The sequence below is a fragment of the Aquarana catesbeiana genome, linkage group LG02 (assembly GCF_042186555.1).
Source record: "Aquarana catesbeiana isolate 2022-GZ linkage group LG02, ASM4218655v1, whole genome shotgun sequence".
NCBI lineage: Eukaryota > Metazoa > Chordata > Amphibia > Anura > Ranidae > Aquarana > Aquarana catesbeiana.
This window is the reverse complement of record NC_133325.1, coordinates 412,982,929-412,994,863: the sequence shown is the minus strand read 5'-3', so window position 1 is coordinate 412,994,863 and position 11,935 is coordinate 412,982,929.

Below are 11,935 nucleotides of genomic sequence, written 5' to 3'. Positions count from 1 at the left end.
CTGCACTGACACTGCCATGCATGATGACGTTATCCATCACGCACATGTGTGGTGGGAATTAAGTGCTCTGGATGCCAGTTTGGATAATCCTTATTATATGTATTTCAATGGAGTTTTCCCACACCTTACATTTGTTCAGAATTGACTTAATTAAGCTGGTTGATTTAATGGTCATCACTATTTATACCAGCTGTAGGAGCAGTTCTGTCTCTTTGTGTTCACCCTTGGGGATGTCTGATGATTCTTTGGTATCTGACAGAGGCTAGGTTGATTAAATTATATTATATTTGAATGGCCTTTTAAAAAATCTCTGTTTTGGACATCTCTATTTGGTTTCCTTTTTTCAGAATCTATGGTCACTAATCCTTGCAGCTTGCTGCACAACTTTCATTCATATATTTTTTTCTCAACTTTATGTAGGTGCAATGTGTAATTTTTGAATCCGGATCTTTGTTGCTCCCTTTTTTTGTGCTTATTTTTTCTTTTGTTTGATCCAAGAGTGGTGCCTGTGATCCTGCAAAGCAAGATTTCCCTGAACCTGCTGCATGGTAGTGGGTGGGTGGTCCCCTAGTGCAATTTGTTTATCATCATTGCTCAGTGATCCCGATCCCTTGGGTTGTAAGTGTACAAAAAATTGTATTTTAATGAATTAATATACGGGATACCTGTAAAATCCCAATCCACAGATATTTCTTCTTTATACACACACAACTAATGTGTAAGGTAAAGTCTACAGGCTTTGAAAAATCAATTTGTAAATGGATAGAAAACTTGCTATTCAGAGAGTAGTGCTTACTGAATCATACTCTGAATGGTCTAAGCTTATCAGTGGTGTACCCCAATGTTCAGTGTTGGGTCCCTTACATTTTAATATACAGCATCTCACAAGAGATACTGTATACCCATCACATTTTTGTAAATATTTTATTATATCTTTTCATGTGACAGCACTGAAGAAATTACACTCTGCTATGTAAAGTAGTGAGTGTACAGCTTGTATAACAGTGTCAATTTGCTGTCCCCTCAAAATAACTCAACACAAAGGCAATAATGTCTAATCCGCTGGCAACAAAAGTGAGTACACCCCTAAGTGTAAATGTCCACATTGGGCCCAATTAGCCATTTTCCATCCCCGATGTCATGTGACTCATTAATGTTACAACATCTCAGGTGTGAATGGGGAGCAGGTGTGTTAAATTTGGGGTTATCCCTCTCACTCTCTCATACTGGTCACTGGAAGTTCAACATGGCACCTCATGGCAAAGAACTCTCTGAGGATCTTAAAAAAAGAGTTGTTGCTCTACAGAAAGATGGCCTAGGCTATAAGAAGATTGCCAAGACCCTGAAACTGAGCTGCAGCACAGTGGCCAAGACCATACAGCAGTTTAACAGGACAGGTTCCACTCAGAACATGCCTCACCATGGTCGACCAAAGAATTTATTTGAGTGCACATGCTCAGCGTCATATCCAGAGGTTGTCTTTGGGAAATAGACATATGAGTGCTGCCAGCATTGCTGCGGAGCTTGAAGGGGTGGGGGGTTAGCCTGTCAGTGCTCAGACCATACGCCGCACACTGCATCAAATTGGTCTACATGGCTGTCCTCCTAGAAGGAAGATTCTTCTAAAGATGATGCACAAGAAAGCCAGCAGTTTGCTGAAGACAAGCACACTAAGGACATGGATTACTGGAACCATGTCCTATGGTCTAATGACACCAAGATAAACTTATTTGGTTCAGATGGTGTCAAGCATGTGTGGCGGCAACCAGGTGAGGAGTACAAAGACAAGTGTTGCCTACAGTCAAGCATGGTGGTGGGAGTGTCATGGTCATAGGCTGCATGAGTGCTGCTGGCACTGGGGAGCTACAGGTCATTAAGGGGAACCATGAATGCCAATGAAGCAGAACATGATCCCCTTCCTTCGGAGACTGGGCCGCAGGGCAGTATTCCAACATGATAATGACCACAAACACACCTCTGAGATGACCACTGCATTGCTAAAGAAGCCGAGAGTAAAGGTGATGGACTGGCCAAGCATGTCTCCAGACCTAAACCCTATTGAGCATCTATGGGGCATCCTCAAACGGAAGGTGGAGGAGTGCAAGGGGTCTAACATCCACCAGCTCTGTGATGTCCTCATGGAGGAGTGGAAGAGGACTCCAGTGACAACCTGTGAAGCTCTGGTGAACTCGATGCCCAGGAGGGTTAAGGTAGTGCTGGAAAATAATGGTGGTCACACAAAATATTGACACTTTGGACCCAATTTGGACATTTTCACTTAGGGATGTATTCACTTTTGTTGCCAGCGGTTTAGACATTAATGGCTGTGTGTGAGTTATTTTGAGGGGACAGAAAATTTACACTGTTATACAAGCTGTACGCTCATTACTTTACATTGTAGCAAAGTGTCATTTCTTCAGTGTTGTCACATGAAAAGATATAAAAAAAAAAATATTTACAAAAATGTGAGGGGTGTACTCACTTTTGTGAGATACTGTATTTATAAATGATATAGGGTCTGGGATTAAAAGTACAATTTCAGTCTTTGCAGATGACACCAAGCTATGCATCAGTGCCATCTTAAGAGCATTATAGGCCCCCGGGCAATACAGTGCACTGGAGCCCTGTCTACACAATCACGCACGATTGCACAAAGTTTGCACATTTTCTCTTTCTCCTCTGCAGCCTTTTTCCTCTTCTGTGCTCCACGCAAAACATTACGTTTTATTTCTGCTCTGAATGTTATTTTCACCAACACGTAAAATAAAGTTTCTTTTTCCTCACCTTTCTCACACTTCCTCGAACTAGAGGCAACTCTAATGCCCCGTACACATGGTTGGACATCGATCGGACATTCCGACAACAAAATCCTAGGATTTTTTCAGATGGCTCAAACTTGTTTTGCGTACACACGGTCGCACAAAGTTGTGGGAATTTCCAATCGCCAAGAACGCGGTGACGTCAACCACATATGACGAGACTAGAAAAGGCCATTTCAGAACCAAGCGCGGCACCCTTTGGGCTCCTTTTGCTAATCTCGTGTCAGTAAAAGTTTGGTGAGAGACAATTCGCGCTTTTTCAGACTCGTGGCTTTCAGATCGTTTTCTGCGGTTCAGTTTGTGCTTGTGGGTTTGTATCTGCTCTTCAGTCCGTGCAAGCAAGTTACGCGTGACTTGGATTAGTCATTGTGTTCTTGTTCATTCGTTGCTGTTTTTCAGGTCGCTCTTCACAGGCCTTGCTGTTCTTCAGTGCGTTCTGTTACTTCGTTCTGAGCAGCCGACCGTTTTCTAGCCATGTTGCGTATACGTACTCCTCGTAGAGTTCTTGCTGTGCGGGGGCTTGGTGTTGGGGTCCTGACCTTGACACAAGTCCAGTCCATGAACAGGGTGGGGAGGAGTTCATGGACCAAGAATTGGTTGCTTCAGCGTGACCAGTTCTCTCATATGCCTTTGCTCCGTGAGATCCGTGAGAATAATCCTGATAATTTCAGGAACTTTCTCCGGATGAGGGACCCCGTATTTCACCGTTTGTTGGCTTCGCTGACCCCCTATATCAGCAGGCAGGATACCTGCATGAGCCAAGCCATCACTCCGGAGCAGAGGCTCGTCGCCACCCTGCGGTACTTGGCAACGGAGAGAAGCCTGCAGGACCTCAAGTTCTCAACAGGCATCTCCCCCCAGGCTCTGGGGATCATTATCCCAGAGACCTGTTCTGCCATCATCCAGGTCCTGCAGAAGGGCTATATTAAGGTGAGATTTTTATCCTTTAATATTACATTTTATTGTATTTAATGTTTGATAATATATTGTATTTCTTTCCTCATTCCCTAATTACCATGATTGTAATATGCTGTGAATGTCCCCTTTGTCCTCATGCATGCTGCATGCTGCTTTATCAGCTCCATAGTAGTGCTTTACCCTAAATACCCCCTAAAATGTTTAGAAATCTGATTTGTGCATTAAATTCAGGCAGAGTGCCAGAGGCTTTTTTTTGTGGTGTCCCCAAATCATTTTTAAAACTCCCTCCCCCAACTGCTAAGTCAGCTGATCCCAATTCTCTATCTATCCTCAATCATCTATCTGCTGACTTTGCCAAACCCATACACACTATACCCACCTCTTTTGTGGTCAGATGTATGGATGAATTCCCCAAAGCATGTAGTGCAAGGGCCTGCCTGAATATTTTCAAATGGTACTGTTTAAAGTTTTAGTATCCTATTATTATCTTGCTAGGTAATAGCAGAATGTCCAAATGTGCTCAAATGTGTACAGTGTGTATTTATATCTTTGTATTATGACACTTCTTACCTGTCCAGTGGTCTGCAAATAGTGTAACTAAGGAGGGGCTGTTCCAAGTAATACCCATTATTTAGGCATTCATCTCTCACGAAGTGGAGAGGGTTACCTGTCCAAGATCCCCCCCCCCCTATAATGTTAGAAATGGCCCATGAGAGGGGGGGAGGGGGAATATGATAGGTGTACCTTATACTTTGGTGTTGTAAAATTCCCCTTAATAAATGTTATCTGGATGTTGGCCAAGAATGTTTGTGTCTAATCTGCTTTCCATGTTTGTGCAAAAATACTAATTTATTTTTGTTTTCCTCAACAGTTTCCTTCCACGCCACAGGAATGGCAGACTGTGGCCTCCTACTTTGCCCAGCGGTGGGACTTTCCTAACTGCGGAGGGGCAATTGATGGGAAACACGTCCACATCGTCCCACCACCCAACTCGGGGTCGTACTATTATAATTACAAGGGGTTCAATAGTATTGTGATGTTGGCGGTGGTGTCGGCTAATTACGAGTTCCTGTATGGGGACGTGGGGAAGAATGGCCGGATGTCCGATGGTGGAGTCATCGCCCAGACGGAGTTTTACAGGCATCTCCAGAATGGCAGCTTGGACTTGCCACCTCCAGAAGAGAATGTGGAAGGACTCCCATTCGTCTTCGTTGCTGATGAAGCATTTGCGCTGGGGGACCATCTTATGCGGCCATTCCCGATGAGGACCCTCACCCCGGAACAGAGGGTTTTTAATTACCGGCTCTCCAGAGCCAGAAGAGTGGTGGAGAACACATTTGGAATCATGGCCAGCCGGTTCCGCCTATTTCTTACACCCATCCATATGGCGGAGTATAAACTGAATCATATAATCCTGGCGTGCTGTGTTCTACAAAACTTTTTACGGCAACATTCTGCCAACTATGCTGGCTCAGTTGGGCCTGAGGCCGGAATTATAAATGAAACAACCCTGACGGCGCTTGAAAGTGGCCTTCCTGGCTTGCCCTCCCTGAGTGCCCGTGATGTCCGGCTAAGATACCTTGAGTTCTTTGCGGGTAGGGGGGCCATCAATATGCCAGACAATTTGTGAAACCTTGATCAAATAAAAAATAATTAAGCAAATCTTTGGTGACATTTACTGCTTGTGTTTGTTTTACTGACCCTGACCGAAATGTGGTGAGTCGTGAAAATGGCGTGATTGTGTAACCTTATACAAAGCACTGTTGGTTGTTATTTACTAAAGGCAAATACACTTTGCACTACAAGTGCACTTGAAAATGCACTGAAACTGCACTTGTAGTGCAAAGTGAATTTGCCTTGAGGAAATAACACCCATTGTCACAGAAAGCAGTAATTACATCACCACAAAATTGTTGTAGCGTTGAGACAATAATCCACACATTCTTGATTAATAATCTTTTTAATACCTGCACAATCACATGTGCATTTAGAAAAGGTTTTTAAAACAAACCAACATGTTTGTTGTATAACAATTTTTGGGGTGGCATTATCAAAAATAGAAATGTCCATTTAAGATAAAACAGGTATGTGTAAAACCAACAAGAAAGACACAAATCTTGAACTTACAAAGTTCACATATGGTAAAACTTGAAGGCAATATCAGACATGAGTATTTAGGAACTGTGTTTGATATTGCGTTCAGATGGGGTGAACTCACCACAGGAAAAGCCAAATTTTGAAGATGCACACCAATTTACGAATGTCAACATGTGCTAGCTGCCATCACGGGGGATCAAGGGACGTGTTTTGGGGGAGCAACCCCTTCCTCTCAGCTAGTTTATTATTGAGGAAGGGGTTGCACCCCCAAAACGCGTCCATTGATCGTCCGTGATGGCAGATAGCACATGTTGGCACACTGTGTGCATCCTCAAAATTTGGCTTTTCTAAAAATCGCTAAAACATTTTTAACATTGTAGCGTACAAAAAAAACAAAGGCATTTGGAGGGGTTTTAAACTCTCCCCAAAACATCAATGATGTTATTATTTTTTTGGATAACATCATTGATGTTTTTCTTGATGTTTTCCAAAGCTAAATTACACCCCATGATGTCCCCAATCAGGATCTGTGCACTTTCAGAGGTGAAATGCCCTGAGTCCACAACATCACGATCACCTAAAAAGAGAGAAAACCCAAAAAAAACAGGTATTATAAATATGCCGGCATCCATCTCTTACCTGAGTCTGTGGTCGCAGACACTCACCTGTTGTGGTGCCAATTTCCCCCACGTCTTCTTCCTCCTCCTGCTCTTCTTGGGTTGGGGGTATTTCCCTTTCTTCCCGAGGTGGGGGGTCTGTGGTCTCCTCGGATGAGGGGTGTCTTCTGAGTCTTTTCTCCCCTATGTAGAACAAAAATGGTATAATTAGCACACAGATATTTGATGGCCGAAATATAAAGATGAAACATGCTTGGAAGTGGGGTACAATTGTCTATTTTGGCAGAGTTCCAAGATGTAGCATTTTTATTGTCCGTTGTCAAGCTTCAAGACTTTACCTGTCTTGTACAAGCTTCACAGATGGAGACCCCCCCTATAGTATACACTGGACAACCTGTGTAGGCCCCCTAATAAAAAGGGTGTTCTGGTGTCCCACACTAGTGCTCCAGCGTCCAGATGTGAAAACAGCTGCTGAGTGTCCTCTCCTTACACAAAATCTAGTTTGCATTTCATTCTAGTCACAAACCCATCTACACAACCAAATATTTTTCATACAAGTAGGCCCTAAAAAATGTGGGCAAATGCATATGGCCTAAACAATGGTGTTTTATAGGCCGAAAGAAAAATGTTTGATACGAACGAATAATGGGCCCATGAACATGAAAGTTGCCATTTTAAACTGTACAACACTTAAGAAAAGCACATGGAGCAGCACGAACGTAATAAAGACAAAAAGAATAGGAACACAGCACAACTACTTACTTTTTTGCAGCACTCTCCAGATCTTTCTGTACTGCTCGGGCTCTCTTAATTTCAGGTCCGACCACCGCTTCCTGAGCTGATCTTTCGATCGTCGTACCCTGAAATTCCGGTGCAGACTTTTGACCACTTTCGCCATGATCTTGGCCTTTCTGATATTGGGGTCAGGGTAAGGTCCATACTTTCCATCATAGTCGGCCTTCTTCAGGATGTCGATCATCTCCAACATCTCCCCAAAGGACATATTTGAGGCCTTAAAACGTCTTCTTCTGGATCGGGACGTTTCCGGTCCCGGGCTTTCCTCCTCCTTGTTGCTATAATGAGCATGCACCTGCTCTGACTCCGCCATGTGCTCTTCACCCACTGCGCCGAACGAAAAGGGGTGGGGAATAGACTAGAAAGAACATCAGGGGCGGGTGGAGTTACACGCATGCGTAGTGTGTATAAAGCGTAATACGCGTGCGTAGTACGTACGATCTGTGAGCGGGGGAAGGAGTATTGGAGGCGTCGATCGTGATAACGAAGGTAAGAGCCAAACTTGGTCCTATACTGCTTCTAGATTGAGGCCTATATTGTAACTAGATTAGGAGAGTTTTGCCTGACATTAGGGTTTGTCTTGTGTTGTGTCTTGCAGTGAAAATGGATATCTTGAACGATACCGACTTTATGGCAATCTTCATTGACATGTTCAGGGAGCTGCCTTGTCTGTGGCAGATAAACCACCCACATTATAAGAACCAAACAAAGAGGAAGGCAGCACTGGATCAATTGCTGGAAATTGTGAAGCAGGTGATCCCCACGGCAGACACCACCTATTTGAAGATCCTAACTGGTGACCTGAGGAGCACTTATCTAAGGGAGCACAAGAAGGTCCAGGATTCGCAGAGATCCGGAGCAGCAGATGACATCTATGTCCCCAGGATGTGGTACTATGACAGGCTGCATTTTCTGGCAGGCCAGACTGAACCCAGGTCATCACTCTCCAGTCTTCCTTCCACGCTTCCTTCCCCCCAGCTGAGGCTTCTGACGCCCAACCTGGGCCTTCCAGGCAGTAACATGTGGAGGAGCCCAGCTTGAACCAGGTATAGCATTCCTCTAAATAGTTCAGGTTGTCCAATCAATGATGTTAACTAGATGTTAGTTTGGAGTACTAATTTATGTTTGGGATTGATGATGCAGAAACTAAAACCATGTCCCTTTTTTATACACAGGGTAGTCTCAGCCAGGAGGTGGCCGGGCCGAGCAGGCTGCCAGATATGCAGGTCTCTCCCCTACACCCGCAAAGAGAAAGTGGCAGGAAGAGGAGTACCCTAGAGGAGGCTGCCATAGGTCTCTTTTGGAAGGCTACAGAGGCCCTGACAGCCCCCCACACTGTGGAGGAGGACTTTGCTGGCATAATTGCCTGTAAAATGCAGCGGATGGAGGAGGGCCAACAACTCATGTGTGAGTCATTAATGTTGGAAGCTCTCAATAAGGGGTTGAGGGGCCAAATAACATCTGCTACCCACATTTGTGACCTCACACATGGTCCTCCTCCAGGTCCTTCTACTTCTCCTCCTCCTCCAGGTCCTACTAATCCTCCTCCTCCTCCAGGTCCTACTCCTCCTCCTGCCACATCTCCAACAGCAGAGCCACAGCCGGGAAGGAAGCGTGGAAAGAAGACCTGAAAGTGATGACCCTGGGTCCAGTCTGGTCTGGCAAAAGATGCAGCCTCTTGTGGCACCACAGCCTGGGGACACAGATGTCATCTGCTGCTTTCCGGATCTCTGGGACTTCTGGACCAGACTGCACTCCCTTACATATGGACTCCTCAGGCCACCAATTTTGATGTTAAAGAATTGATGTCTGCCCTGGGGGTCCAAGGCTTCGCTAATTTCTGCTGTTTCTCCAGTGTTGCCTCCCTCTTTGTTTGGTTCTGAGTCCTTAATAAAGGATTTTTGGTTTCAATTATACTCTCCTATGTGTGTTTTCCTTCAAAAAGGACAGTTTGTTTGTGAGGAGGCAGGTACATTTCTAAAGTACAATGTGAAATTAACAAGGGACACCAAACAATCTCCTTGAGATTAAATAATATAAGATATCAAAATGGTGTTGTGGTAATTTGACACATAAAACACACACAAAAATATTCTGGAGTAAAACTAAAAATAAAATAAAACAAAGATCAGCCTTGGAAAAAATACAAACCTAAAAAAAAAAAAAAAAATGCCTTTAAAAAAAAAAAAAAAAAAAAAAAATATTTTTGTCAGATGTGACAAATCAAAATATATTGAGGGAATCCCGATAAAGAATAAAGAAAGAAGTTTGTGAGAAGTCTGTGTGAATATGAGCAGCAAAACTACTTCATTCTTCTCACATTATAAAGAAGAAGAGAGTGCGCTGTATTAAACCATTTTTAACATTGCACCGTGACGAAAGTGTTGTATCCATTGCAAACGCTAAGTTTACCAGACCGAGCTGTTCCGTCTCCGAATTTCTTCTGAGCATGCGTGGCACTTTGTGCGTCGGAACAGGCCACACACGGTTGTAATTGACGCGGTCGGATTTTGTTGTCGGAAAATTTTATAGCCTGCTCTCAAACTTTGTGTGTCGGAAAATCCGATGGAAAATGTCCGATGGAGCACACACACGGTCGGAATTTCCGACAACACGCTCCGATCGGACATTTTCCATCGGAAAATCCGACTGTGTGTACGGGGCATTAGATTGATATATAAGGGGAACACATAAGATATTACAGTGAAAACTTGGGGGGGCCTGGACTCTAATAACTTTCACCACTAAATCATACAACTAAAAAAACTAAATAAATATATATAAATGTACACACTCACACTGTGGTGCTGCTGGTGCTGCCTGGTGGGTATTAATGCTGGCGTGGGTACTGCTGGTGCTGGTGGGTATTAATGCTGGCGTGTGTACTGCTACCTGGCTCCTCAAGACGCAGAAGTGTGACAGGAAGCTGCAGCATGCGGCTGCAGTAGAGAGCAGAACCGATGCTTCCTGTATCTTTCACGGGCGAAGTGCATTTCATATCACTCCGCCTGTGAAGAGCCGGAACTACACAGAAAGCATCGGCTCCATTCTTCACAGTGACAGCTGACTCACACTGCCCGCCGCTGAGTCTCTGACTGATAATTGGGACTGACCACGCAGCACTCTGTCTCTGTGAGGGAGCCGCACTGCACAGCACTGGCACAATGCGGCAGTGAACTTTGTGACATCTGAATGATGCTTGGCTGGGGTCGCTGGGCAGGTGGGGCCCCCGGGCAACTGCCCAGCGTGCCCATGCGAAAAGACGGCCCTGCTATGCAGTGGAATAACATCCTTACAGGATGTCTCCAAGTTACAAGCCAACCTCAATGCACTGTTTGATTGGATGACTGTGTGGCATATGAAGTTTAATGTTGATAAATGTAAAGTTATGTACTTGAGGGCTAAGAATATTCATGCATCATACATACTAGGGGGAATTAATGGTGGAGAAAGATCTTGTTGTTCTGGTAGATCATAAGCTTGATAATGGCATTCAGTGCCAAGCTTCAGTTTCCAAAGTGAACAAAATCCTTTCTTGTATTAAGAGGTATGGACTCCAGAGTGAGAGAAATCATTTACCCCTGTACAAATCATTAGTAAGACCTCATCTGGAATATGCAGTTTTGGGCACAATTTTATAAAAAGGATATTGGGGAACTGGAGAAAGTGCAGAGAAGGGCAACCAAGAGGCATGGAGGAGCTCAGCTATGAGGAAAGATTAGAGGAACTGAATTTATTCTCTCTTGAGAAGAGGAGATCAATGGGGAATATGATCAACATGTATAAATACATAAGTGGTCCATATAGTGAACTTGGTGTAGAGCTATTCAGTTTGAGGTCATCACAGAGGACAAGGGGACACTCCTAGTGTCTGGAGGTAAAGAGATTTAAGCCCCAAATACTGAAAGGCTTTCACAGTAAGAGCTGTGAAAATGTGGGATGCACTTGTTTAAGAGCTGGTTCTGGTCAGCTCAATAGATTGCTTTCAAAAAGGCCTGGATTCTTTCCTAAATGCACAAAATATAACCGGATACAAATCTTTATAGATAAGATTGATCCAGGGAATATCCAATTGCCTCTTAGAGCCCTTTCACACTGGAGCGGTTTGCAGGCATTATTGCGTTAAAAATACCGCCTGCAAACCGACCCAAAACAGCTGCTGCTGTTTGTTCAGTGTGAAAGCCCAAGGGCTTTCACACTGCAGCGGTGCGCTGACAGGAGGAGAAAAAAACTCCTGCCAGCTGCATCTTTGGAGCGGTGAAGGAGCGATGTATTCACCGCTCCTAAACTGCTCCTGCCCATTGAAATCAATGGGGCAGCGCGGCTATACCACGGCAATACCGCGGCTATAGCCGCACTATACGAGCGGTTTTAACCCTTTTTCGGCCGCCAGCGGGGGTTAAAACCGCACCGCTAGCGGCCGAATACCGCTGGTAAAGCAGCGCTAAAAATAGCGCTGTTTTACCGCCGACGCCCCCTACCGCTCCAGTGTGAAAGCAGCCTTAGGGATTCAGGAAGGAATTTTCTGACCCACTGGAGTAAATTGGATCATGCATTATTGGTGTTTTTTTCCTTTGTCTGGATCAACTGTGGGTTTAGGATAAGGTATATAGAGGTTTTCTATGTGAGTGTGTGTGTTTGTGTGTGTGTGTGTGTGTGTGTGTGTGTTTGTGTGTGTGTATTTTTTTT